The 25,370-nt window shown below is 36.1% G+C and overlaps 1 pseudogene; it reads left to right on the forward strand.

The window, feature by feature from the left end:
• LOC117344771 overlaps positions 1 to 25,370 on the forward strand; it is a 45,619-nt pseudogene that overhangs the window by 11,611 nt on the left and 8,638 nt on the right.

A 25,370-nucleotide genomic window follows, 5' to 3' on the forward strand; every position in this document is an offset into this window, starting at 1 on the left:
TGCAAGCTGTGGCTTCTGCATGTCCCAAAAAGCCTGCTGACAAATGGATTTTGCAGAAACATATTGTATTTTATACAAAAGTCCGACTGAAAAAGATGTATATTAAGAAGAAGCCATTTCTATTGAATCAGTGTTAAAATAAACATATTTATATCTCAGATTGCAGCCTGGTATTGTATGAACATCCATTCCAACCATTTTATCTTGTCTTTGGATAATAGTGTACAAACTGTCACCAGGAGCTTTTAAACCATAACTCTTCTATGTCTCCGGCGAACATCGATGACGTAAGTTTCATGTCATCTCATGGGTTATCCATAGAACAAAAGCGGGGTAAGAAACATCTTAAAAGGATGAGATCTGGCTTTGTGTGGCTATAGGCTTAATTAAAAATCTGACACTGCGCGGTGAAGAATAACAGATTGAGCAGAATTTCTGAGACAATGAGCATTGAGAGATCTCGATATCTGGTTCTACAGAGTCTTCCCCCTATGTGGTCAATGATTAAAACGTCCGTATTGCAGTGTATCAAACGGTGCCGACTAGGTCTGATAATCTTCAGGCGTCACTTCAACTCTGTTGAAAGCCTATTGAAACGAGATTGTTTGCCAAGACGATTGGCGTGTTTTCAATCATTCTTTTAAAATCCCAATGATTACAAAACGCTGGTCTATTTTCTTGTTTTTTAAATTTTGGTGACAGCAATCTATACAAAACATACAATATCGCATATATGAAATATGAAATAGCATAGATAAGCATTAGTGCTATTCTTGCATGTGTATGAATAGTTCGAACAATTGCATGTTTAAAAGACACACAAGATATCAGCATCTTTCAATACAAGTTGAGAGTTAGATACTGTAAACGTGCGAAATTTACGCGAGGGGAAAATTTACGCTAATTACGCGGAGTCCTTTTGACCGCCAAACTTTCCCCACGTGTATTATTTTGAGATTATTTTGCTTAATCTCGATATACAAATGGGTGGTTTGATCGCAAAAATTACCCATACGCGTATAGTTTACATATCGAAATCGCGAAAATAATTCCCCGCGTAAATAACCACGTTTACACCACAAAAAAACTTAATGAAACTGTATCAAACGCGTGACGTAAAATGTCATAGCATTTTCCCCAAGATTATGTTGCCATCGCTGAATCAATCATTTTATTGGCTTAAAAATTGAGGCCATGATCGCATAATGTCACACATAGACGTCACCGTCGTAATGTCGCTTTGATTGGCTTATATCACAAGCGTAAAAATTGCTAATAGTTCAACATAAAATCTTATTTCAAAAGGGATTGTGTGTAGTAAATTAAATCATAAGGATTTACTTGAATATGTATTTTATGATATCGAGCTATAACACAAACAACCTGAGTGAACTCTCCCCAACATCAAACATATTTTCAAGTTAATCCTTAACAAATCACGTTCTCGAGAATTTTATTTGTCATCTACAAATAGAAAAATGTTTTTCGATATAACATATATACATATGTATAGTTTTTCTTGTTTGTCTGTCTTGGTTGAGTAGATCGAAGAGAAGTAACTATCGTTGGAGATATTTACTGATTGTCGTGGAAAGCGTTGAAAACGAATAAGGAAGTATTTGGTAAACTGAAGGTGCATATGTACGTTTTCTATGTCAACATCTCCCCGTCAAGTTCGAATAGGTCTACACATCAGCACAAAATCGGACCTTCTCTTTAACCAAGCTAACAATACAATGATAAAATCACGTGTCCATCATTTAATGACGTACGTAATTGTAGTCTATAAATAGTTCATCACGGATGCTTTCGATACAAATATGTCATATATGATTTTTACACGCAAATTTGACACGACGTTTCTGTATAAGAAATACAATGTTTCCTTACATGGCTTAAAAGCTGCGGTGTTGCCGTAATTATTTACTCCATCAGTGCTCATGAACGGAAATGGCATTTTTCTGATTCAGAGCAAACTAAAAGCCATTCATTTGAACAAATGGTACCGGAAGTGATATGACTTTTGAAACGAATGCACCGGAATGTTTCATCGAACGCACCGGATTTTGAAAAATACCCGAATCGAATACGCCGCACTTTTCAAGATCGAAACTGATGATTTGTCACGTTTGAGCCCTCCATTTAATAAGACGGCCATCACTGGTGAGCGAGATAGAGCAATGTCTGTTTCCCATAAAGATAATTACTTGACCATATTGATGGTATTTAGCTATTAATTATCATCGACGAGGACAATTATTTATCCCGCTTCTGACAAATTGCAATTTTATTCAGAGAGACGGATTGAAGGAAGGCCTGAAGTCAAGTGATTGCGAAATTTGAGCAAAATCCGACGTGAATTATTTTTGAAGAGGGGACATTAATTGAGATTTCCTCTTATACCAACTATTTGGAAACAGACGAGAACGCCCCGTTATTTTTGTGAACGTCGTCATTTAATTTGGACCAAAGTACGCACAAGTTTTATTATTGATTTTTTATGACTGATTCCTGCAGGGTGTCGCTGAGAGGCAAATCTGAAGATCGCCGTCATTTCCATTTAGAATAAAACTGAATGTTGTTCTGCCGGAATTCCAACAGAGCCGGGATATTTTGTAATGATTGTCTCCGGGCAAATTCCTTGTCATTTTAGTAAGATCCAACTGGGAACATAAAATCTTGATTAAACACATAGACATTTATAGTCGATTATTTTGGAGAACATGCTATTTTGTGAACTTGGTTCTTACAAAAACAACTTGGAAATAGACAAAGCTGTCTTCAAGTGTCTATCGGTGTTACTCTGAACATATGTAAGTCTACATTTACAACACTTTCTATCGCAGGGTTAAACGTCCTCGCAAAAGATTCATGGAGAGACAGAGGAAAAGAACCACAAAAAAAAAATAATAATCTCGCCCATTCCAGTTTTAAACTTGCCTTTTTTGGCTGGAACGTAAATGCTGAAATATGCATTCGTCAAAGTCAACGGAAGATTGATTGTCTTCAGATAAGTTCAACAAGAACTGCTTCGTCATTCATTATATTTGTTTCAAGACTAACAAAATTAATCGCCCCCCTGATATCGATAGGAGAAATATTCAAGCCTTAAATTGTTTTTCCTATTCCGGTTGCCCACGTGTGTTCATTAAATAGAACAGATTGTGAATGTGGTTTGTTCTTTTTAGAAAATTCAACTGCTGACGATATTTAGTCAACCAATTGCTTATGTTAGATAAACACACGTCAATATCTACGACGGACTTATTGAATCAAAATACTTTAATGTGTCTAAACATGCTCAGACGTTAATGTCTTATATTACATTAATATATATCGTTGATGTGGCTAGCCTAAACCCGCGGGCATCTTATACCATTGATCGATCACTGATACGTTCTAGATGAGACAAGTAAACAACATTTGAGAGAAGGGTATTTTTGAATCGCCGACTATAGGCGGCATGGATCGCTGTTGACGAGAGTGTGAAGTGAGGCAGAAAGTCTGATAGTGTATTCACTTCAGACGTTTGGATCTTTCAGTATGAACCAATTTATTATTAAAACAAAACTTATCGAATTCCTCCTTATTACAGTGCTGATACATCTCGTGACGTGAACAATTTTCAACTGTGTTTTTCTTTCCGTATTTACTTCCTGTTAATAACTGACGTCATTTCCGGTTTTCACTTGAATTGATTTAGAATATCAAAATTAGCAATAAAAGCAAGAATCGAGCACTAATGTACATGTAGTAGCATGTAGCGCGCAGGCGCGTTAAGTCTGAGGATTGAGAACCGGAGAAGCAGCCGATACTGGTGTCTATAGTCAAACACCAAGCCGCCATGATAACATTATAAGATGTAGTTGGAAATCGTAAATGGTGTATGTGATGATAAAGAAAATTATCAATGTCACACCTTGCTTGAATTGGAGCAGCTCTCTTTCTTGACGGGGTTCCTACCGCCAGCATAAATAGGCGATTCCAATCAGCCTGACCTTAGGTGACACTATTTCTCTCCAGTTTTGTATTTGTGTGTGCTTTATGAATTAGCTCTCTGGGATATGCGAAGTTTCAAGCTAGGGGATCTAGTATTAAAAACAAAACAAAAACAAAAACAAAAACAAAAAAAAAACAAGCAAACTGGCATAGCACCATAACACTTTGATACGGCATTATATCCAAGGACTCGTTGTTATAATGTTAGAACTGTTTAATGAGAATCCAAATCGCAATATCCCAATTGACCTTGGAAATATCATACTAACGGGCGTCACCTAGGTTTCCTGATATAACGTCCAGGCGAGAGACTCAATACATTGTTTCACTGCCATTATGAAACGTTGTTAAATGAATATATTATACGGAACGTCCTGAAAAATATTTTGAAATCTGTCGGTCACGTGATCGAGTCCTTCCATATGATTGGTTGATGTATCACGTACGTCATCACCAAACCAGACAAATTAGACGTGCTTCTTTTAATGTGATATCGATCCAATATACTAGATATGATATTGGATTTGTGATGGTGTAATAATCTGCATGTGATTACGTCGTTAGGGATATATTTGTAACAGTTGTCAGCGATAACATAATGTAATTTATTTAAAATTAAAATATTGGTTCTTTTGACTACTTAAATATAGCATTAATGTAATCCTTTTGATTTAATTTAGATTTTTTACCATTTCTATGTGATGATCAGTTTTCTAGTCAAAAGAAACCTGATAATCATATAGAAAAGTAAAAAAAAAAAAAATAAAAATGAAATTAATTAATTAATTAAAAAAAAAAAATCGTCACTAATATCAATGAAAATGAAACACAATTACGATAGATTTAAACAGTTAAACAAAAACCGCAAGACATGGAAATGAATGAAAGAGAGGGTAAGGAAAATGTATTTCACACTTTTGGGTTTTTACGCTAAATATTCTTTTTAACGCTGCTGTAGTTTGAAACTAAGATGATAGTAGTTGTTAAGTTAAGTTGGTGTTGCTTATGTCTCTGTGACAAATTAGGCCATATGTGTTTCCCTGTATGTAATGTGGGAGTGAAAAACTACCGATTGACTTCTCGGTAGTGGATTTGACGGATTAACTTTGACAAAATTATCATCAATTAATACCCAAACAGCATTATCATTTTGCGTGTGAGCCGATTCCTGCTTAAATGATTCAACGAAGATAAGGCTGTCATTCGTAATTACATGAATTGACCCAAAAGTAATTTGGGTGAAGTCTGCTCAGAGACATTCGACGAACACCATGTTTTAGTTAACCGCTTTACAGATAATTCCATATGTAACATATCGCTCCAGACGAGATCTAAAACGAGATCTGGCATCTGTTAGGACTGTTACGTAATTGGTGATAAAGCTCGTGCGTCCAGTGACGGAATACGATGGAAACGTCTTTAGGATCGGTGAATTTTCTCCCTTAATTTACGTCACCACCACAAAAACTGGTAGTTTATATTGACACAGAAAATAGAACGCTGTGTACCTTAGAGGGTTTTATTCCGTTAAAATAATACTTCAAACAAAAACAAATATTTTTCATTTTAATTAACACAAGGAATTTGTTTGTTTGTTTTTGTTTAACGTCCTATTAACAGCCAGGGTCATTTAAGGAATCGACCATTTTTTGAGGTGGAGGAAAGCCGGAGTACCCGGAGAATAACCACTGGCCTACGGTCAGTACCTGGCAACTGCCCCACGTAGGTTTCGAGCTCACAACCCAGAGGTGAAGACACCTTAACCACTCGGCCACCGCAGCCCCTACACACAAGGAATCAATGTTACTACCTATGCCTTATACATATGAATTTGTCTTGTGGATAAGTGTTTATTTATCTTTAAAAGTAGCTAATAGTAGAGACAACAATCATCTCCCAATTATAAATTATGATTTCTGATTATATATAATTATGATTTAGGTTGGTTAAGGTGTATGCAAATTTATATCGCAGCATTATAGTGTCATGTTATGGTACTATGATATTCATAGTAGATATAAATGACACAGCATCGGCGGCAAACATCATTTTGCGCTCAAGCACAATATTGAGAATCGCTTCCAACATATTATTCCTATTTTGACTTAAATGTTATTACCACAAAGCTTTTATTCCATCATATGTTTCTGTATTATTCATTTATTCTAGAGGAGGAAAACATAGGAATAACAGACAGAAAAGTAGCTCGTTTATCTCGGTGTTGCCCATAAGTGGAATACCATATATAGTGAATTTAAAATGATTGGTTAAATCTTATTTCGTTTAATTTCAGCGATACCTCAACTATAAATTCTGTTGTCTACTATTAAGTTGGTTAAGCTTCGGGATCGGAGACAGCTGTTTTGACCATGATACTTTGAGCCTTATTATCCATAATTTTGATCTCAGTTGGTCTAGAAATATTGAATATTAAAGATGAAATCCTCTTTTACTGGTAAAGTGATACAGTATAGGACTATACCAGGTATCTCGTGTAAACAGCCGTCGGTTTGTAAGTGAAGATTGATTGGTTAGATGGGATTCTTGAAATGTAAATCGCATTACACTTAGATATGAATAAACCTACATATTCATTTTATGCTACAAGAATTACCTCCCCTGGTATCATATTAAGAATGTATTAAAACACGTCCTTCTAATATTAACACAGCCTTATACTTGTGTATAAAGCAATGCGATTCTTTTGCGATGCACGATTGTTCAGGAATTGGTAACCGAATTACATGTACCTCATGTTATCACAAAACTCAAAATGATGGTGAATATTTCACATGTAAAAGAATGTTCTACGATTACCGCGTGAATTATTCAAGTGGAGTCCACCTCTTACTGACGAAGGAGTTTCAGTCCGACTCGTGGGACATATTGCGAGATTCACGCTTCGTCAAACGAGACTACATGTGATATTGGTTGGGATGTAGCACCGGAAATCCTAGCCGCGGAATTAGAACGCTTGCATTCAATGACAAAAACGAATTCAAGCGCTCATGTGACGTGGTTATATGGCCGTCCTTATCTAACCAACCATACTTGCGCTCATTACTCCGTCTATTTTCAGACTTAACATGGAGAGTTGTATCTATATACGAATCAAGACAGATCCAAACGGTTGTATATAATACGGTACAGGATTTTATATATAGAATATGGCCAGGCTCATATGTAATGTGTTCCATATATAGATTCTACGTATTTGGTATTCTTTAATTACTTTTCCCACGGGATTGCTAATAACGAGTTTATATTAGGACACAATATAGTCTGCCGTCAGTATCTATATAAAGATCGCGGACGGACCATTCAAATATACCGTAATTAAAAAATCAATATTTTGCACCTGTTTTTTTAACAGGAATATCAATGACATGAACTATCTATATCTTTTTTCAATTTGTAGTATATCGTAATTTACCAACATTCGTGTTGCTCTTAGTTATCTAGATATGTCTTTCCCCCTTTCATTCTTCTTTGCTTTTCTTTATTTATGAAGTATACTGTGTCGCCATCATAATCTTTGTAATATATTTGTGAAGTGGGCTTTTGTAAGTTGTGAAAGTTCTGAAGCAGAAGCAAATTGGTTTTGATTAGTTTTGATTAAGTGTATCTAAAAATATATATTATGTACATCGTTTAAGAACATTAATTTGTAGTATATTCTAATGAAGTAACATTTATCTTACTTTCATATCTCTTGATCTGTCATTCTTCATTCCATTCTTCTTTATAAATTATTATAACATGTATATTACAATCACTGTAATAACAAATATGGAGAGGGCTTTATCAGTTGTTAAAAACTTGTGCTCAATTCAACTGTGCTTGAACAATAAGATATGTTCAGAAGTAGAAGGAGAAATTGCTCGTAACCGGACGCACAATCGATTCCTCCAATGTTCCGTGATAAAAAAAAAATCATAAAAAAAAATAAAAAGAAAAAAAAAGAAAAAGAAAAGAAAAAAAAAGAAAGAAAAGAGAACAGCAGTTTAACTCTATAGTATGCAGTTGCTTAACGCCTTCTTAATCAACAGTAAAATTAGATTCCCAAGATGTTGCGACCAACCCCATGAACCCGAAAACCTGTTTTCCGAGACAGCAGGCTGAGAAAAAAAACCAGTTAATCAGGTTGGTCCCAACACCGAAGGGAAATGATTTTGACTGTTTACAGATTTTTAAAGCATGGAAAACGACTTTGTTACCTGAATAACTCAAAATAATCGAATATAGCCCATTTCAGAAAACCCTCGTCTGATATAACCTCAAATTGTCCGGAAGTAGGCATACTGATACCGCAGCAATCGCGATCAGAAAGACGCTTTATCATTTGAAAGCTTGAATTGAGCGCGTTCGGATGTTCCGCGCTGGTGAACATTTTTGACTGTTGAATATGTCAAAGATATGTAATTTACATACATTTTGTCTTGAAATATATAAATATGTGTTGCATGTTCAGCGCCATAGAGTGATTCAACAAGACAAGAGATGGAAGTGAAGGTGTGTTGGGAGACTGTACAGTAAGAAGCCATCATAGATAAAAGATTCCGTTAGCTGTACATTTATAGCTGAAAGGATATTCTTAATTCAGTTTGGAAGTTATTTCCTTACCCCTTTTCATTTGTAAGATTGTCAATCTTCAAAAACATCCGTATATCGAAGAGTCATTTGATGCATCTAGGTACTGTTTTACGTCAAATCAATTAATAGATTTCTTTGCCTGACATTGAAATGAATAAACGACCATGTTGACACTGTATTTTGGCGTTTTCTTTTTTTCCCTTGTTTTTTTTCCGAACCAATCGCCATGTCTGTACAGATAACTCATTTTGCTAAACAATATCTTTATCCAAGCTTTGCGGGAATTTTGATGCCTTGAAGCAATGAGCACGGCCAATCGCCTAATGAAAACCACAGTGTGGCCAAACGTCAGGAAGCAATCATATGAAGCTTTTCATGGCCACCAAAGCTTACTTTAATATTGTAATTGCTGGACAGGGAATCCTTAATGTAAAATATACTCCTGTTTACTGCATTTACATAAAGCGAAACGACAGAACAATAAATCCGGATAAATCTTTCCGCGCTGTGAACCAAATATTAGTTCTGCATTGAGTTTGGTCACAAGATGAGGTGCGATTTAGCCAATGCTCAAATGACCAATACAATTCGGACAACTGACCAATACAATTCGGACAACTGTGAATCTCTTCCTCTTGACTGATCGCGCTGGTCCTCTAATTCAATAATCTTAAGTTCAGGCTAGAGTCAACACATAACCGTATCTAATTAACGGCAGGCATTACTGGTGTGGATCCTCATAAACTGCAAAGTTACGGACGCTTTGTGACCTTTTCTGTTGATCAAAATTGTTTGTCCTCATTCAGGTGGCCAAGATTGCCCCCATGTGGTGCTGGATGTGATATGTCGAGTCTCGTTATCGGTGTTAAAGTTTGATATTGAGCTACTTAGATATTGTCTAGAGTGTCACCGTACGGGTTATTGAAGATCGTATACCCAGGCGACCACGTGCAAGTTTTATTGAAATATCGTGAGTGTGCGTCGAAAATGTACGAGCTGACACTTACTGAATATACGTGTACTTGTAGTTATGGTTTTATTAATCAATTATGGTGAATTATATCCTCTCGTTCTGGGTACAACGGTATTATATACAGAGTATATGGTTTTACTGTAGTTGCATGGATTTCATTTACATTTTGAATACAAAAATATTGATCAATTTAAACTTCAGTCGAACATTCCCTCAATTTCTATTTCACTAGATTATGTTCAATGTATGTTTGTCACATGTGTATCATGTATCTTTTATAGAATCATTTCAGATGTGTGATTGAACTTGACTTAAAGACAATTAACAAAGTATTTATCCTGCAGTTCAGTAATGCTTTCTCATAATTTGATATTGTTAGGTATTTCAAATTGACAAAAATTATGGGAAAGACATTTTAGATTTCGAAGTTAAGTAATGTATCAGTTTATAAATAAGACTGATATGACTGTTTTGAGTCGAGGGTCATTTCGATATATTCACAGGGGAACGAATTCCAGCTCTCTACAAGAAATAATAATCATTTATCGATTTCGCTAATTAGGTGGATAAGATTTTGTCCTGGTTGCATCAAAGATATCCTCAATACACATCCCATACTCTTCCCAAATGATTTGAGAGTGCTACATTGGTTGTCATTGGCAACACCGGTATCTTGTTTGCCTCGGTGGGTATTAATGAAACAATTTCCTTCCCAAATCTCGCACATTCCCGCGGGACTTTGTGACTTGTTTCACGATTATGTCTGTTCGTTTCAGGGTCCATAGCTAATATAGGTGGATACGAAAACAAGTGTACCAACCATTCTGACCTTGAGCTACATTTGAAGGTCATCCCAGGAGTGTTAGGGGCGCCCTCTAGCGTGACGTCAATCCAGGTAGCGACGCTTCTTAAACTCTTCAAAATTCCACAGGTAAGATGCTGATACATTTTTGAGTCTATCAAAATTTCTCCATGCTACTCTGTTAAAAAAATGCTTAACTATTGAATGTTCAGATAACTGATTATGAGGAAGAAATATTCAAAATGGAATGATTTTATTTTCTTCGAATTACATGTATACTTAAAATTGACTGTGAACAGAAATGCGCGGTAAACGTACTCTGAGCAGACGTCTCGGAACCCATCAGGTATGGTATATGTCCTGCAAGGTCTACCACTGTTAATGGCGTCGGTAATCCACAATCGATTTACGGTCGCTTATCGCGTAAGTTTGGTTGAAAATATTACGGATGGTGTAACCTACTGGTTGATGATGATGATGATGATGTGAGGTCTGTATGTGTATTTGACGTATGTGTGTACTTATGTGAGGTCTGTATATGAGTTATGTGTGTGTTTGTGAGCTACTTTTTGTCTGTATTGTGTGTAATTATCTGTCATGTATTGTACTGTATATATTTGTACTGATAAACCGTAAGGTATACGTTAACAAATTTAATTGAAGAGCCAGGTAACGATACTACAATGTACTGGGGTAACCGACGATGTATTATTGACAGCTCGCAGAGTTTAGCATGTTTTCTGTGCTGTCCATTATTTCCCGGATATTTCAAGCAATGGTGGAAGAATATATAGACGGTTTAAATTGTGACGGACAAGGGTCATTTTACTGTGTCGTTTTGTCGTCGCGAACAACCACAATTTATTTTTCCAAACATCTAGGTAAGCGTCAATGTATGTACCGCGAAAAAACCAGAATGGGGCCCTTCACCAGTAAGCGATCAAGAATGGCGCTTTTCGCGATACCAAAACAGTACGCATGGAAACATAACGACGCTCATTCGCTCTCTGGCGACAAACCGATAAATCCAGATTTACTTTACGGGTGCCAGGCGTTCCCGAAACATATATTCTATAAATGTATACCATTAAAAAATTCATTTGACTAGACTCTTCATTCAGGTAAGGTTAAGGCTTGTTTAACCAGGATTGGTTTTAAATTTCCCGGCTATTCAAGTTTTTGTTGTTGTCGCATGTAGCGAACTTTTAAAACGATATTTCAAATTTTGAACGTGCGTTCAATTTAAAGCCATGATGCTGTATATTTTTACAAACGTATATGAAATAGACCACAAATAAAGTAAGAATCTATTTTCAGCATCATTACCAATTCAAGATCCTAGAGACAAGACCAGTTTGTTTACTTAGAGCGAAAGAATAATTATTAATAATCATTAATTAAGTTCGTATAATTCGTAATATAGGGGGCCGCGCTGGCCGAGTAGTTAAGGCGTCTCGACACTTTAACACTAGCCCTCCACCTCTGGGTCATGAGTTACAAAACCACCTGGGGCAGTTGCCTAGTACTGACCGTAGGCCGGTGGTTTTTCTCCGGCTTTCCTCTACCTCCAAAACCTGGCACGTCGTTAAATGACCCTGGCTGTTAATTTTAAGCAAGATAAACCAAACCGTATAATAGGAGTTCGCATAAAACATTTTACTTTTCCAGCAGACGTCTATATATATATATATTGTATTTTATTGTATTTCCAGTACTTGTTGTATTTTTTTTTTGATAAAGGGGCGGATTGCCTCGAAAATTTAACAAGCCTCATTGTCCACACTGTTTGAATTACTTCTTTGCCCCATATATATATATATATATAGTAATAATAATAAAAAACACAAACCAGAAATTCACATATATATATGGGACGGCTATACTAAAAAATGTCCGGCAATGTTATCGCTCCAGATATTAAGGCACCATAACAAAGATGTATTGATCTTATAAAATTGACATCCCTCCGATATTGGGTTGACTGTTTCCCTGACATCTCTAATAAAGCTCCCTCACCAGAGACGCTGTCCGCTCAAACCAGTATATCAGATAGAGCGTAGAAAATGAATTAGTTTGGCCACTCAAAGTTTTTCTTTCTTATCATTTACTTGGATGAAGGAGCTCAATTTTGGCAGCTATATAAATCACATATTGAGAAAAGGGGAAAATCTATGGGGGCGACCCTGTCAATTTCTTTGCTTCTTTTCACCTAGATCACTAACCGAAATCTAGGACGGTGGTATTCTAAAGCGTTTTGTTAACAAAGACTACGTTTTATTGACGTCTAAATCAATCAAACGTTTGAGTTAAATGAGGCCTGTTATTAATTAATTAAGCTCAGGTTATAAAGGGTATGAAACTCTACGCAGTAATGTTCCTTGGAGGAAAAGAATACTTTATTTTGCCCCCCTCCTTTTGTCGATTTTTATGCTAAAATGCCATGGACGAATCCTTAAGATATCATCTTTCCGTATTAACCGTTTAATCAAGCCTCGAAGTATATTTCCAACATGTAAATAGGGCTTTGGATAGAATTCCCTTAAAACCAATAGAACGAACCCTGGAATGAATCTTTTATAAGCGTTTTGACCCAACAAGATATTAACTCCAATTAAGAAATTTTGTTTTTGATATAAACGTTAAATTCGAATATCCATTGTCGACGTTGGTTCAAATTGCCAATTCAGACAATATATAACAAGGTCCATTCAAAAGTCAACAAATATCGTCACGTTCAGTCCATAGACGAGCTTATTGTTTTATAAAGTGGCCAAGGTTACACAATTTATTTTGAGCTACAGAAAGTCGGCCAAATGCTATTGGCAATTCAGTATGTGTAATTCCACTGTTCGAGATCAACAAACTAGCGCCGAGCTCTACGGTAATGGGCTGTGGACATGGACAAACTATGGATGGGAAAGTTGACAATCAAATTAGTTCGTCCAGTATATTGAATTTCTCTACAAATCCACTGGGAAGTCGACTTAGTGAGAATCCGCTCGTTCAATCATTGATTGTTGTCGCTTCTGGACTTCACAAATGTTTTCTTTGTTCTTATAACCTATCAGTTACAATAGAGCAACGTCCCGTTTATGTTTAATTTACACCTTTCATTTTTGAGAAATCAATTTTAAATATTTGATTTCTAGATTTCCAGACAATATCACATAATAACCGTTGGAAACCAGTATTAAAACTGATACGGAAAGTGAGATATACTTAGCATGACGACGACGACGACCACCACCACCACCATCACCACCACCGACAAACAAGCAAAAAATGATGCCGGTACAATATGAATCAATAGAACAAATCACTTTTCAATAGGATTAGATTACATTTTGAATGAGAATCCCTTTGTGATTTTCAGCAAACAAATTGGTAATTAATCTCAAAATCGTGCCTAAAATGATATTCGAATGATAAAAGAGTGCATTTTGGTCAGCAGTTCGAAAGTTGGCAAGATACAGTGGACGATATTAATCTGCTATTGAATGGAATGGTATTGGATAGAGATGTTGTCATGTTTACGTAGTCCTAGACGACTGTAATCCGCTTAAACCTCATTCTTAAATCCCTCATTTGATGAACAGATTTGTCACATCCGGGTACCTAGGGACATGTTTGTCTGTAACTCAAGATTGATTGTAACACGCCGGGCTGAAGACATGTCCGAATCTTTAGAGTCATTAGGCAACGTTTCTTATTTTGAAAATATTTTTAGCCGTTCGAGACTTTTCCTGCTTGACATTCATCCGTTAGGAGGCTGTTTTTGTACCGAGAATGACTGAACACCGGTGGCAGCCCCTTCGTCATAGATGTGTCAAATCCGTCAAACCCGTCCCATCAGATCTGTAATATATACAAACCCGTTCGTTTATGTATAACATCTCTTCCTGCAGATCCGTAATATATACTGACCGTGACAGATCGGTATACTGCAATCCTAAAGACCTTTTAAATAGATTTGCTAACGATATTTCAAACGTCAAACTGTGGTCAGAAATGTCATATCTCATTTCAGTGACGCTGACAACACATTGTGTGGTTAACGTAATTTCAAAAAAAGAATTACGAGAATTATGACTCACCGCAATGCTTACGGATATTTAATTATTTCAAAACAACCCTCAAACGTCAGCCCGTAAATAAAGCCATTAGAAATATCATTAAACATGCTGACACAAACAAAAATAAAACATGACTACATTTGACAGAAATTAATACCATTTGTGGCGAATGAAAGTTCGCACATCATTTATCAAGTAAACAAAGGGCATCTCTTTGTAAAATGATTAAAACGATCTAACGACATCCTTTAAGTAGTTTCATGTTTTACGGTGAAAGGATTGACTCATATAATTATGTTCTCTCTAATTGAATTGCAAGCTACTTAACGTCTCAACTTTCTGAAGGTGCCATTTTCAAAAATATAGCTCGGTATCGTCATAATGTAAAAAATGTCAATATAGCATAGACAATTCTAAAATAGTATTAGTAAAGTTATGTAGGATAACATACATGGAAGACGATATAAATGTTGTAAATGAAACAAAAGACGCTTACACCTTTGGACCATCCGGTCTCAACCATCTTACTCTTTTTCAAGAGTGTCCGTGCAAATCTATACTTGGCATATAGTTTGTCCTCGTTTTATAAATACGTGTAGAAAATATAATAAACAAGGAACTTCGATATAATAGGACAGCCGTAATTCTAATTCAGAATCGATAAAACGAGGCGGAAAACGAACGAAATAACAATATATAAATTTGCATGGAAACCCTTAAAAGAATACAAAGTGACTTATACCAGAGTCCATGATCAGGAGACTATTATCAATTTGGCTCAACCCAACATTCTATATACGCGTTTAAATCATGAACTGGAAGTAAAAAAAAATCAAAACATTGAAAGTATTATCTTGTTTAAAGTCTTTTCGAAGTACCTTAAAATTATTGAAAAAATATTAATTTAGATATTAGATTTATCGGCCGAAGAACTTAAGACAGGGCACAAAATGTGTAATTGAGCATGAGTATGGCTTTATGAATATGGACCCATTTGTTCCGGCAGCGTAAGCGTCTTCGACGACCTCCTACATACAAACCTTGTTTGTATAAAATTACATTCTCAAACTTAGGGCGTTGACAACGGAGCCGCTAGGAATATCGACAGGCATCGACCATGGCTGGACGCTACTATCCAGAAATAGGATATTAAAAATAAGGAAATTAAAACTATCACACTTATCATTAAATGTAAGCTGTCCCTGACGTTAACATTGTAGGTAGATGATGCATAGATGCTACTATCCAGAAATAGGAAATTTAAAATTAGGAAATTAAAACCACCACACTTACCATTAAATGTAAGCTATCCCTCATAGTTACGTTGTAGGTAAAGCTCGGAGTTTGCTGGTGATGTTGAGGGGTCTGCAGTGTCCTTTATTTCAACTTCTGCATAAATATATCTGATCGACATGGCCAATAATGTTGTTGTGGATTACACACCTCCAATACAGGCTTTATTGATTAAATGTTATAATCGATTAACTGCTTTGTCTAATGCTAATGTTGAAGGACTGGATGATTTAGGGGCTCGAACGGGCCAACAGTGCTTTAATGAATCTGATTGTGACGCCGCAAAGCTAATATAGGGTTGTTTTAGGTCAAACGTTGGTTATTTGTTATCAGCAATGTTCTGCCATCGTTAAAGACGGATTCGTTTCCGTCATACAAATCTTATTTCGACTGTCTGTTATTTTGAAATTCAATATGAGAACAAAGAAATTAGCATTTTACTTGCATTTTTCAGTAACGCGAACTTTAACGATAGTGTAAAGGATTAATAAGGGTAATTCGGCGTTAAGAAAAGATTCAAGTAATACGAGAACGCTATAACAGAAATACGCGACGTTAACGTAATTCGTTGATGATCCTTAACACAAGGTTATTAAATTGCATGTTACACAATATACCGCATTGCGCATAATTTTGTACTGAAACGTTCCTTGTCGTTCTCGTTCATCTTATAAACATTTTATATACATTTATCATTAATATGTGTTATTGTTAACTATATGCTGTAAAACTTGATAAGCAAAGTATAATTTAAATATGTCTTTCACTCATATACCTTATTGATATATTTCTGTGTGTGCGTCACTGATAGAATAATAAATGATTTTTTTTTTCAAATAACACTTTCAATAACATTATATATCTGCCACGAGTTAATATTCGGACTGACTGTAACATAATTGTATGCAAATATACTTTCTTCCAACAATCCTTATACCTACCCGGACATATAAACACACTTACAGTGTATATTTTCCAGTATTTGATATCATTTCTATGATATCGACGATAATATTATTGACTGCTAAATATGTACATGTATTTCAAATTTGTATGTTATATCAGTGGTCGTCATCAGCAGTTTTTTTCCTTTCTCTCCTGTCGGCTCCTTTTTCTTTCAGTGTTTTGAACTCCTGTCTCGGCTGTTCTATTATGATCCTGTCTTTGTGTCTCCTTGACATCCCTTTGTATATGATCCTGGTTGCTGGTGTGTCCTTGACACCCGTCTCCGTATGATCCTGGCTGTTATTGTCTCCTTTACAATCCTCCTTATATGATAATGGCTGTGAGTGTGTCTTGACACCCGCCCTCGTATAATCCGAGTTGTTGGTGTGTCTTGACACCCGCCCTCGTATAATCCAGGTTGTTGGTGTGTCTTGACACCCGCCCTCGTATAATCCGAGTTGTTGGTGTGTCTTGACACCCGCCCTCGTATAATCCGAGTTGTTGGTGTGTCTTGACACCCGCCCTCGTACAATCCGGGTTGTTGGTGTGTCTTGACACCCGCCCTCGTACAATCCGGGTTGTTGGTGTGTCTTGACACCCGCCCTCGTATAATCCAGGTTGTTGGTGTGTCTTGACACCCGCCCTCGTATAATCCGAGTTGTTGGTGTGTCTTGACACCCGCCCTCGTACAATCCGGGTTGTTGGTGTGTCTTGACACCCGCCCTCGTACAATCCGGGTTTGGTGTGTCTTGACACCCGCCCTCGTACAATCCGGAGTTGTTTGGTGGTGTCTTGACACCCGCCCTCGTACAATCCGGGTTGTTGGTGTGTCTTGACACCCGCCCTCGTACAATCCGGGTTGTTGGTGTGTCTTGACACCCGCCCTCGTACAATCCGGGTTGTTGGTGTGTCAAGGACACCTGCCCTCGTATGATCCTGGTTATTTCGAGGACGTTAAATCTGGTAAAATAGTACAGGTGTATTGATGAGTAATGTGAAATATTTCATAAACATATATTTGAAGAAATATAGAGACTAAATTTATTAAATTTGAAAATAAATCTTCAAAATAATGTAATTCAAAAGAAAGCCGAATTGTTTGAAAAACAGACCTAATCAGCCGTTCTAGAGAATCGTAGGACAATGACATTTTCAAATATGCTTTTGTGAAATTTCCGGAAATTCCATATCCCAAATTAAAGTTTTTAAGGTTCACGGCTGCTGCAAGCATTTTCGTTTATTTCTTGTAATTTAAAAAAGAGGAAAAAGAAAAAAAAAAGATTATTGATTTGAGACCGCCGGATGACGGAATAGGGATTATACCGCTTTACGAGAGGCAATTTACTCAAAATGGAAATTAAAGAAAATTATCAAAATCTAAGACGTACTTGCACACAAGGATAGTATTGACGACCAAAATTACTGATAAAATGTCAGCAACGGAAACCCTCCGTTCTATTCAACGCTGCCTATTTATTTGATCAATAGAAAGAAATTTAATTCGCGGTCGCTGTTTCATATCACTGCACGCAGAGAATCTGTACTGTAAACCGTGTAATTTTAGCAGCTTGTAGAATGATCTGATTCGCGAGTTTAATGAACAAATTAAGATTTTTTATTTTTGCAAATTAATATATATGATAGTATTAAATCTGGAAAGTTCTAATTACTCAACCTATCACTGTCCTAATTTCCATTTGTCACTTAATCTGGTTTAGAAAAGATATCCTTCCTTAACAAAAAAAAACCAAACAAAACAAAAAAACAAAACAAAAAACCCAAAAACCCCAAAAACGACAGCCTCTGATGTAATAACGAAACTAAAATTCAAAATTAAAATCGCACAAACGGGGGCAAAATATTGAATTAGGATTATTAGTTTGAGCTAGTAAATTAGTAACCTTATATACCTTGTATTTTTCAGGTGAGCTTCTTTTCAACCAGTCCAGTTCTCAGTGGACGGGATCGGTACCCATACTTTATGCGGACCATTCCTTCTGACGTCAATCAGGCTCAGGCCATGGTGGAACTGGTCAAGATGTTCAAATGGACATACGTGTCGGTCGTGTATGAGGAGTCCAGTTACGGCATTCAGGTCAGTCGAAAAAAATGAACGTGCAAGTCAGAACATGACCTGGGCCAGGTATAATAACGTTCCTTAACAGCAAATTTTCTATATTGCATTTCAGGAAAATGTAAGTAAGAAAAGCTCTGATATGATTTTCAAGTTAACAAATATTTTAACATCCAATTTTCGATATTGCATTTAAGGAAAATGTGAGGTAAGAAAAAATGTATAATGCTTTTCAAGTTACGGGATATATAATAACATCAAAAAACACTGTTTAGGAGTATTTCGAGCTATCCATCTCCAATATTGACACATGGTAAGTCAAGGTAGTTTATAGCTCATATACAAATAGACAACTGATATTTATCGTGTGGACATACAACAATGTATAAGATTTTATCATTAACGCACTTAATCTTCTAAAATACACTGTATAGATTAATACTGGTTAAGTGTATGCTATCTAGATCTGAAGAAGACTGTAGTAAACTCGTCTATTACGACATATTAACATCCTTAGCGTACATGATTACTTTTTAAAAGGTTATTGACATATAAATAATGCTATTTTGGTGAAAATGCTGGGTCGCCGATGAACAGGCAGCCTTGACCGTGGCGACAATCACATTTGTCATACACTGTATAAATATCATATCTGTCAGATTTACCTCCCTTGTTCTCTGTTGAAAATGCATGGTTAACTTATTTTATATAAATATATTATGTATAAAGTTTAAATAAGGAATTTGCTGCGCAATTGATGATTCTACTGAAAGCTACTTCAACAGAGAGTGATTTTGATATTAATAGAATATTATATGTCTGTAGTACCCGTCGAAGCGTTCGGATGACCTGGACCTGTCATTTTTGTTTACACAGAAAACAGTTTATAACAGTTATTATGTTGGTTGATAATGATAGGAAATACATTTATCAGAAGATTGGATATTGGTTAAGGACCATTATTATCTGTAGAATGGAGACTGGTCATTGACTTTTGTCTATTTATGAACTAGCCTCATTCATTCATTCAAGTGATTATGAGATATGACCATTATCCCTTTTTGCTGATAGTCATCACTTTTTGCTGATGAATAGTTATTTGATTCCGCCCACCACATATCTGACCGTTGTCCGCAGAGGACCTTGACCGCTCCAGTCTAAGTAGGTGTTTGCTGATGACCGAACGGATACCAGTCCAGTTTTGACAGCTAGATAACAATCTGTCTATCATTGAAGAGATTCCAACACAGTCGGTCGATAAATGTTCAGATATATGACCTTGTGTGTTTAATTTTTCTAATCTTGCGGGAACAGCACATTGTTTTTCTGAGCGTATGATCCCGTTAGCCATGGTTATATTGCTTGACAGGGGTTAAATATCACATTATAGTGTAGAGAGTAAAGTGACCTTCACTGTGTAAAGTTTCTAACGTTAAGACATTATGAAGACCCTATTCATCTATGATGGCCTTTATCTTTTCGAATCATCTGGAACCGTTTGCACCTTCTAGGCATTCTATCTTCGCTCTCCTTCGACTACGTATTTCAACAATTTTTTACCATTACCAGGATGTTCCGAAAGACTAAAAGTCTTTTCAGACTCTTTTTTATTTTCCTGATTTCCAGCCTAAAATCACAATTTCGCCTCTAGTATCTCTAATGAGAACAAGAAGGACGAAACGTCTGTATGAAACATTTCGGTATATATGGTATTAATTGATAAAGTCATATTTAATTCTCCTAGCTCTTCAATCTACTATGTGTTTTAACTTACTTAGCAAGGACTAGTCTCCTCTCTCCAGAAATTTAAAATTATAAATCAAATTGGGCTTTATGATTTTGGTCCCTAGGATATGTCTGATTCTATAGTATTAGAAATAAGCTAAGTAATTCTTAACAAAAAGAACTTAGGGTCTGGTGGCCAGTCTAGGACATTCCCAAAGGCTCGAGTTTGTAAAAGTCTTCGTCTTCATGTATATTCTGTTCAAATATTGCCAAGGTTTTAAATTGAATTTTAATTTGGACTTTGCTCCATGTTCATATTCGCATGACGCTTCCATATATAAATCCGTCTGCTTTGATGGTTTTCTTATTAATAAAAAAAAATCATTGTTTCTCTTTGTGTAAAAAATGATCGATCGGAATTTTGTTTTTAAAACCATCAAGCTGGAATAAGAGAACTGCACCTTAGGATTTTGTAATAAATACACTGTATGCCGAATAGCAAATGGCGCCAGATGTTTCGTTTTTCTAGGACTTTTCAATGATGCTGTCCATAAAACAAGAAGTTCGAGTATATTTGAAATGGAATCATTCCAAACTTCATGTCGATGTCTAACACCGCAATTTACATACAAAAACCAAAATTAATGATATGGAAAAGAAATCTTAATTAAACCAAAAATCGATAACACACGGGCAAAATACGAACGAAATATAGATTTACACGGGTAAAATAAAGATAATTCTGTAACATGTGAATGTAGATACGATCGCTTTATGTTAAGCCTATTGTTAAGTGTTCATGCTAAGCCGTTAGTGGACTGCTTTCGTTTATATAGATCAATCACCTTTTCTCTTCATTCTCGCTTCTCTAATCCTTATGGGTGTTTTGTAATCTGAGCGAATGTTAATAATATATTGTGAGCGTGGCTCTCGATGGGGGATCCTTCTTAAACCTTCTATTTCTTTCTCATTTATGAGATTTGTGAACTATCTTTCTGTATGTGTTTCCTGATATGATTTGTCCTTTTTGTCTCTGGTTCTTAACATGTTAAAGCTCTAGAGCTAAACAGAGTTTATGTCTCTGAGTGAAAAAATCATAAAAGAAAAAAAGAATGAAAATGTCAAGGAGAACAAGGTGTTCCGAAAGGAAAACGCCTTCCGCTTCATCAACGACAACCGCCATACAAATCTATGTCAAATCCGGGTTAATTCACCTTCTTAAAAAAGAACTAGCGTAGTGATGACAACGGAGCCACTAGACATATCAGCAAGCATCCAACACATCTTACTTGATATCGCAAAAGGAAATAGAATATTTCCTGATGTGATAATTATTTCGACCATAAATTTTCGCCGTTGGTCATGAAATCTCGTCTGCTGTGACTCTGCGTGACACCTACCACGTCGAAGTTTTATCCACCATACATGATAAATATCGATTCCCGTGATCTCTAAACAAGTTTTGACGTTTTTGCTCAGCGCATATAAATGTTATTTTTGTCAGCCGAGTTGTAGGTCACGCTGACCACAGACGGGTCTTTGTGTGTTTGTCCTTTCAAGCATGCCGATAACCGTGCTTCCTCAGAGGTCAATTTGTCTTGGAGATTAATCTGGTTCCCGCCGTAACAAATGAAGTGACGCGATCGCTGAAGATGGATATTAACAATTACGCCTCAATCGCCACGTTTGTAGATTATTGTGTTTATTTAGGGCATGTCATGTTCTGAGTATCCTTTACTTTCCTTTTGTTATGATTTAAGTAGAAAACGTGAACCTGCTGTTATTTTCCTTGTAGGTTGTGACGGTTTTCCATGTTATTTTATAATATGATCACATTGCCTCAAATTTGGGTTAGAATTGACATTCTCTTGTTTTTGTTGTTAATTTGATTTTGTGTGGTTGACTTGCTTTTGCTTTCGTCGTGATTTTACATTCATCATAAAAAGAGGTATATGATCGTCCGTTTCCCATACAATCCTTTGGGACTACAGGTGGTAGACACTGATGGTGGATTGTTTAATATCCCGCTAAACGAAGATGGATATACAAATAGGTTTCGTTCGTCCTCCAGTCCGACCGGAATCGCTTGCCGCATGATATCTTTTAAAGGAATGATACGATTTTGATGAAACTTGCGTAGTAGACTTATTTCCTAAAGCCCTCGCTTAGGTTTGATTAAAGTATACTTTGTGCATATTTAACGAGGCTGCTGTGATCTGATTGACTGATGGCTTTCTGCACAATATCTTTTGAAGGAATGATGGGGTTTTGATGAAACTTTCTTGGTAGACTTGTTACTAATTATTTTGATACTTTCACAGGAACTTGAAGACTGAACACAAATACATGTAATGATTCTTAATACTATGTCATGTGTTTCATATTTTTATGCATGTTGCCCACTTTGATTTGATGTAATACAACAATTGCAGGGGTAGAGGATCTTGACGACTACATGTATGTCCTAGGACGACGACACAGGTGTATGTTTCATTTTCATTAAGTTCGACAAAACCTTGCACATTCAATTGACTTTGAAAGGCGAATTCTTTGAAGTAGATTTGAAGTCCATACAACTATTTCGATAAGGTCTTGACCTCATCCATGTCTTTGAAGATATACATCAACAGCAAAAGAGAAAAACCTGAATACCGCTAATTATTTTTTGGGCTATCGTCATAATTTTCATATCCCGAATGTTAACAGATATGCATTGAAAATAATTATCAGAAGTGTGTCTTTTGGTTCCTTCACTCCATAACTGCTAGTTGATCGTCATTGAATTTGGCGAATCACTTGGTCTCCTAGAATGCTTTGTCGAATTCTTCTTTTATTTGTTGAAGGCGTCAGTATATTGCGATTGGGCATTTATTGCAATTGCTTCTTCTGTTTTTATCATCTTTTTCCTCTTTTCCTTTCTTCTGCTCGATGACTTTTGCAACTGTTAGATGATTTCATTGACCATGTAATGTCTTAAGATTAATAACGAAAATCCTATTTGTAGTCTACCTTTTTCCGAATTTGTTAGAATGTATTCATGTGTCATTTTAATGTCCGTGCTGATTTTAACTTGACCATAGCCATTTTGTTCAACCCTTCTAAGACCGGAAGAATTAAGAAGGCATTAACGGCATCGAAAATGGATTACATATAATTACAAGATTTCCATACAACGTATCTCTGAATCCCTATGAAAACAAATTTGTTTCACATGTTGCAGTCATTCATCCGATAGCGTCATATCAGTTTCCGATTGCCGTTAGGTGGTCTTACATGTAACCTTTAATTAACCATATCGATAAACCAATACCTTGCCATATGATTCACTTGGAAAGAGAATGAATAAGTTTGTGTTTAGGCCTGTTCTCCCTTATATTGTAAATTATGCATCGGTTGTATTCATTTAACCTTAAATGACTCCAAAATTGAGTTCAAGTTTGAGAGTGTCAGATCGCATTATTTAATTATCTGGGAAACTAAATCAGTTAAGCAAATCGTGAGTTAAATTCTTAGGAAATAAGCACGAGTTTGACATTTGATGATCATAATAATGCAATACATGCTTATTCTTATTGTTTGAATTCCGTCATCAAATCCGACACGACTTTTGTTCCATAAGTATTAACGAGCTGACACACAGGGGACAGTTACAATGTTTCTTGATTCAGTTGTTTCAGTTGCATTATGTGAAGCTCACACTTTTTTTTCATTTTCCTTCGAGAGGTAATATCAAGCATTCATGAACAATTCAAATGAATGTTTCAAATAAACTATATAATTTGTAGGGTTTTAATGAACTGGAAAAGCTGCTAAAACAGTCCGCCATATGTATAGCGACAACAGAAAAGCTCCTGAAGGACTCAGGCGTAGCGGGGCAGGCGTCATACGACACTATCGTCGATAGACTGAAGCAAAAATCCAACGCTAGAGGTGAGAATTATTCACATTAAATCATGAAGAGTTCATTTATCACCTGTTCTCTATCTCAGTCATTGATTTATCTAAATCTAAATGGGTGGTTGCAATGGATTTTGCGATCGGATGTGTAAAGGGGCCATCTTCTCGACCACGTGTTTTTTTTTGCGGATACTTTTGTTTCCTCTCAAGAGTGAAACCCCTCGTAATCTCCATATGGGCCAATGAGAGTGATTGAAATGAGTAGATCCACTTTATTCGCAAAATGTAAAAAAAAGACAAAAAAACAACAACAAACAAACAAAATCAACACAACAACAACAACAACAAAAAGATTCAAAATAAACACCACAGCAAATCAAAACAAACAAACAAACATAATAGTAAGGAATAATAAAACACCAAGGAAACCCTGATAAAGTTCAATGATTAAGGCCTATTAACGATAATGAGGAAAACATCGAAAATGTTGCTGATTTAGCTTCATCGCATTTCCTTCGATGAAAAGAACACTTATTATTATCTACTGATCAGTTTCTGGTTGGAGGAGTTTGTAGCGAATACACATAGCAAAACAGAAAACATTTCGCAATTTTTTTTTCACCGAAATTGAATATATGTAGTCTTATGTTTGTTGTTTATAATATTATAGGGGTTATAATTTTTGGATCAGACCAGGAGGTAGGGGAATTAATGGAGGCTGTCAGAAGACGAAATGCCACTGGCATGTTCTCCTGGATTGGGAGTGACGGATGGGGAGGGCGTGGCCTAGCCTACTTGGATAAAGAGGCTGAAGTAAGTTAACAACAAATTCAAAATTAGCATGGTCTTTCTTGCAAATGCAACAAAATGCCAACATGTATCAATACATTGCTCGGTGATTTGGAATCTAAGATACATCGTTGTATGTAGTTTTTATTTACCATCATGTTTACGTGATTTTTCATGTCATGTGACATACTGTCTTGTCGAGGACAA

This window comes from Pecten maximus, chromosome 16 (assembly GCF_902652985.1).
Source record: "Pecten maximus chromosome 16, xPecMax1.1, whole genome shotgun sequence".
In the NCBI taxonomy this organism is placed as follows: Eukaryota; Metazoa; Mollusca; class Bivalvia; order Pectinida; family Pectinidae; genus Pecten; species Pecten maximus.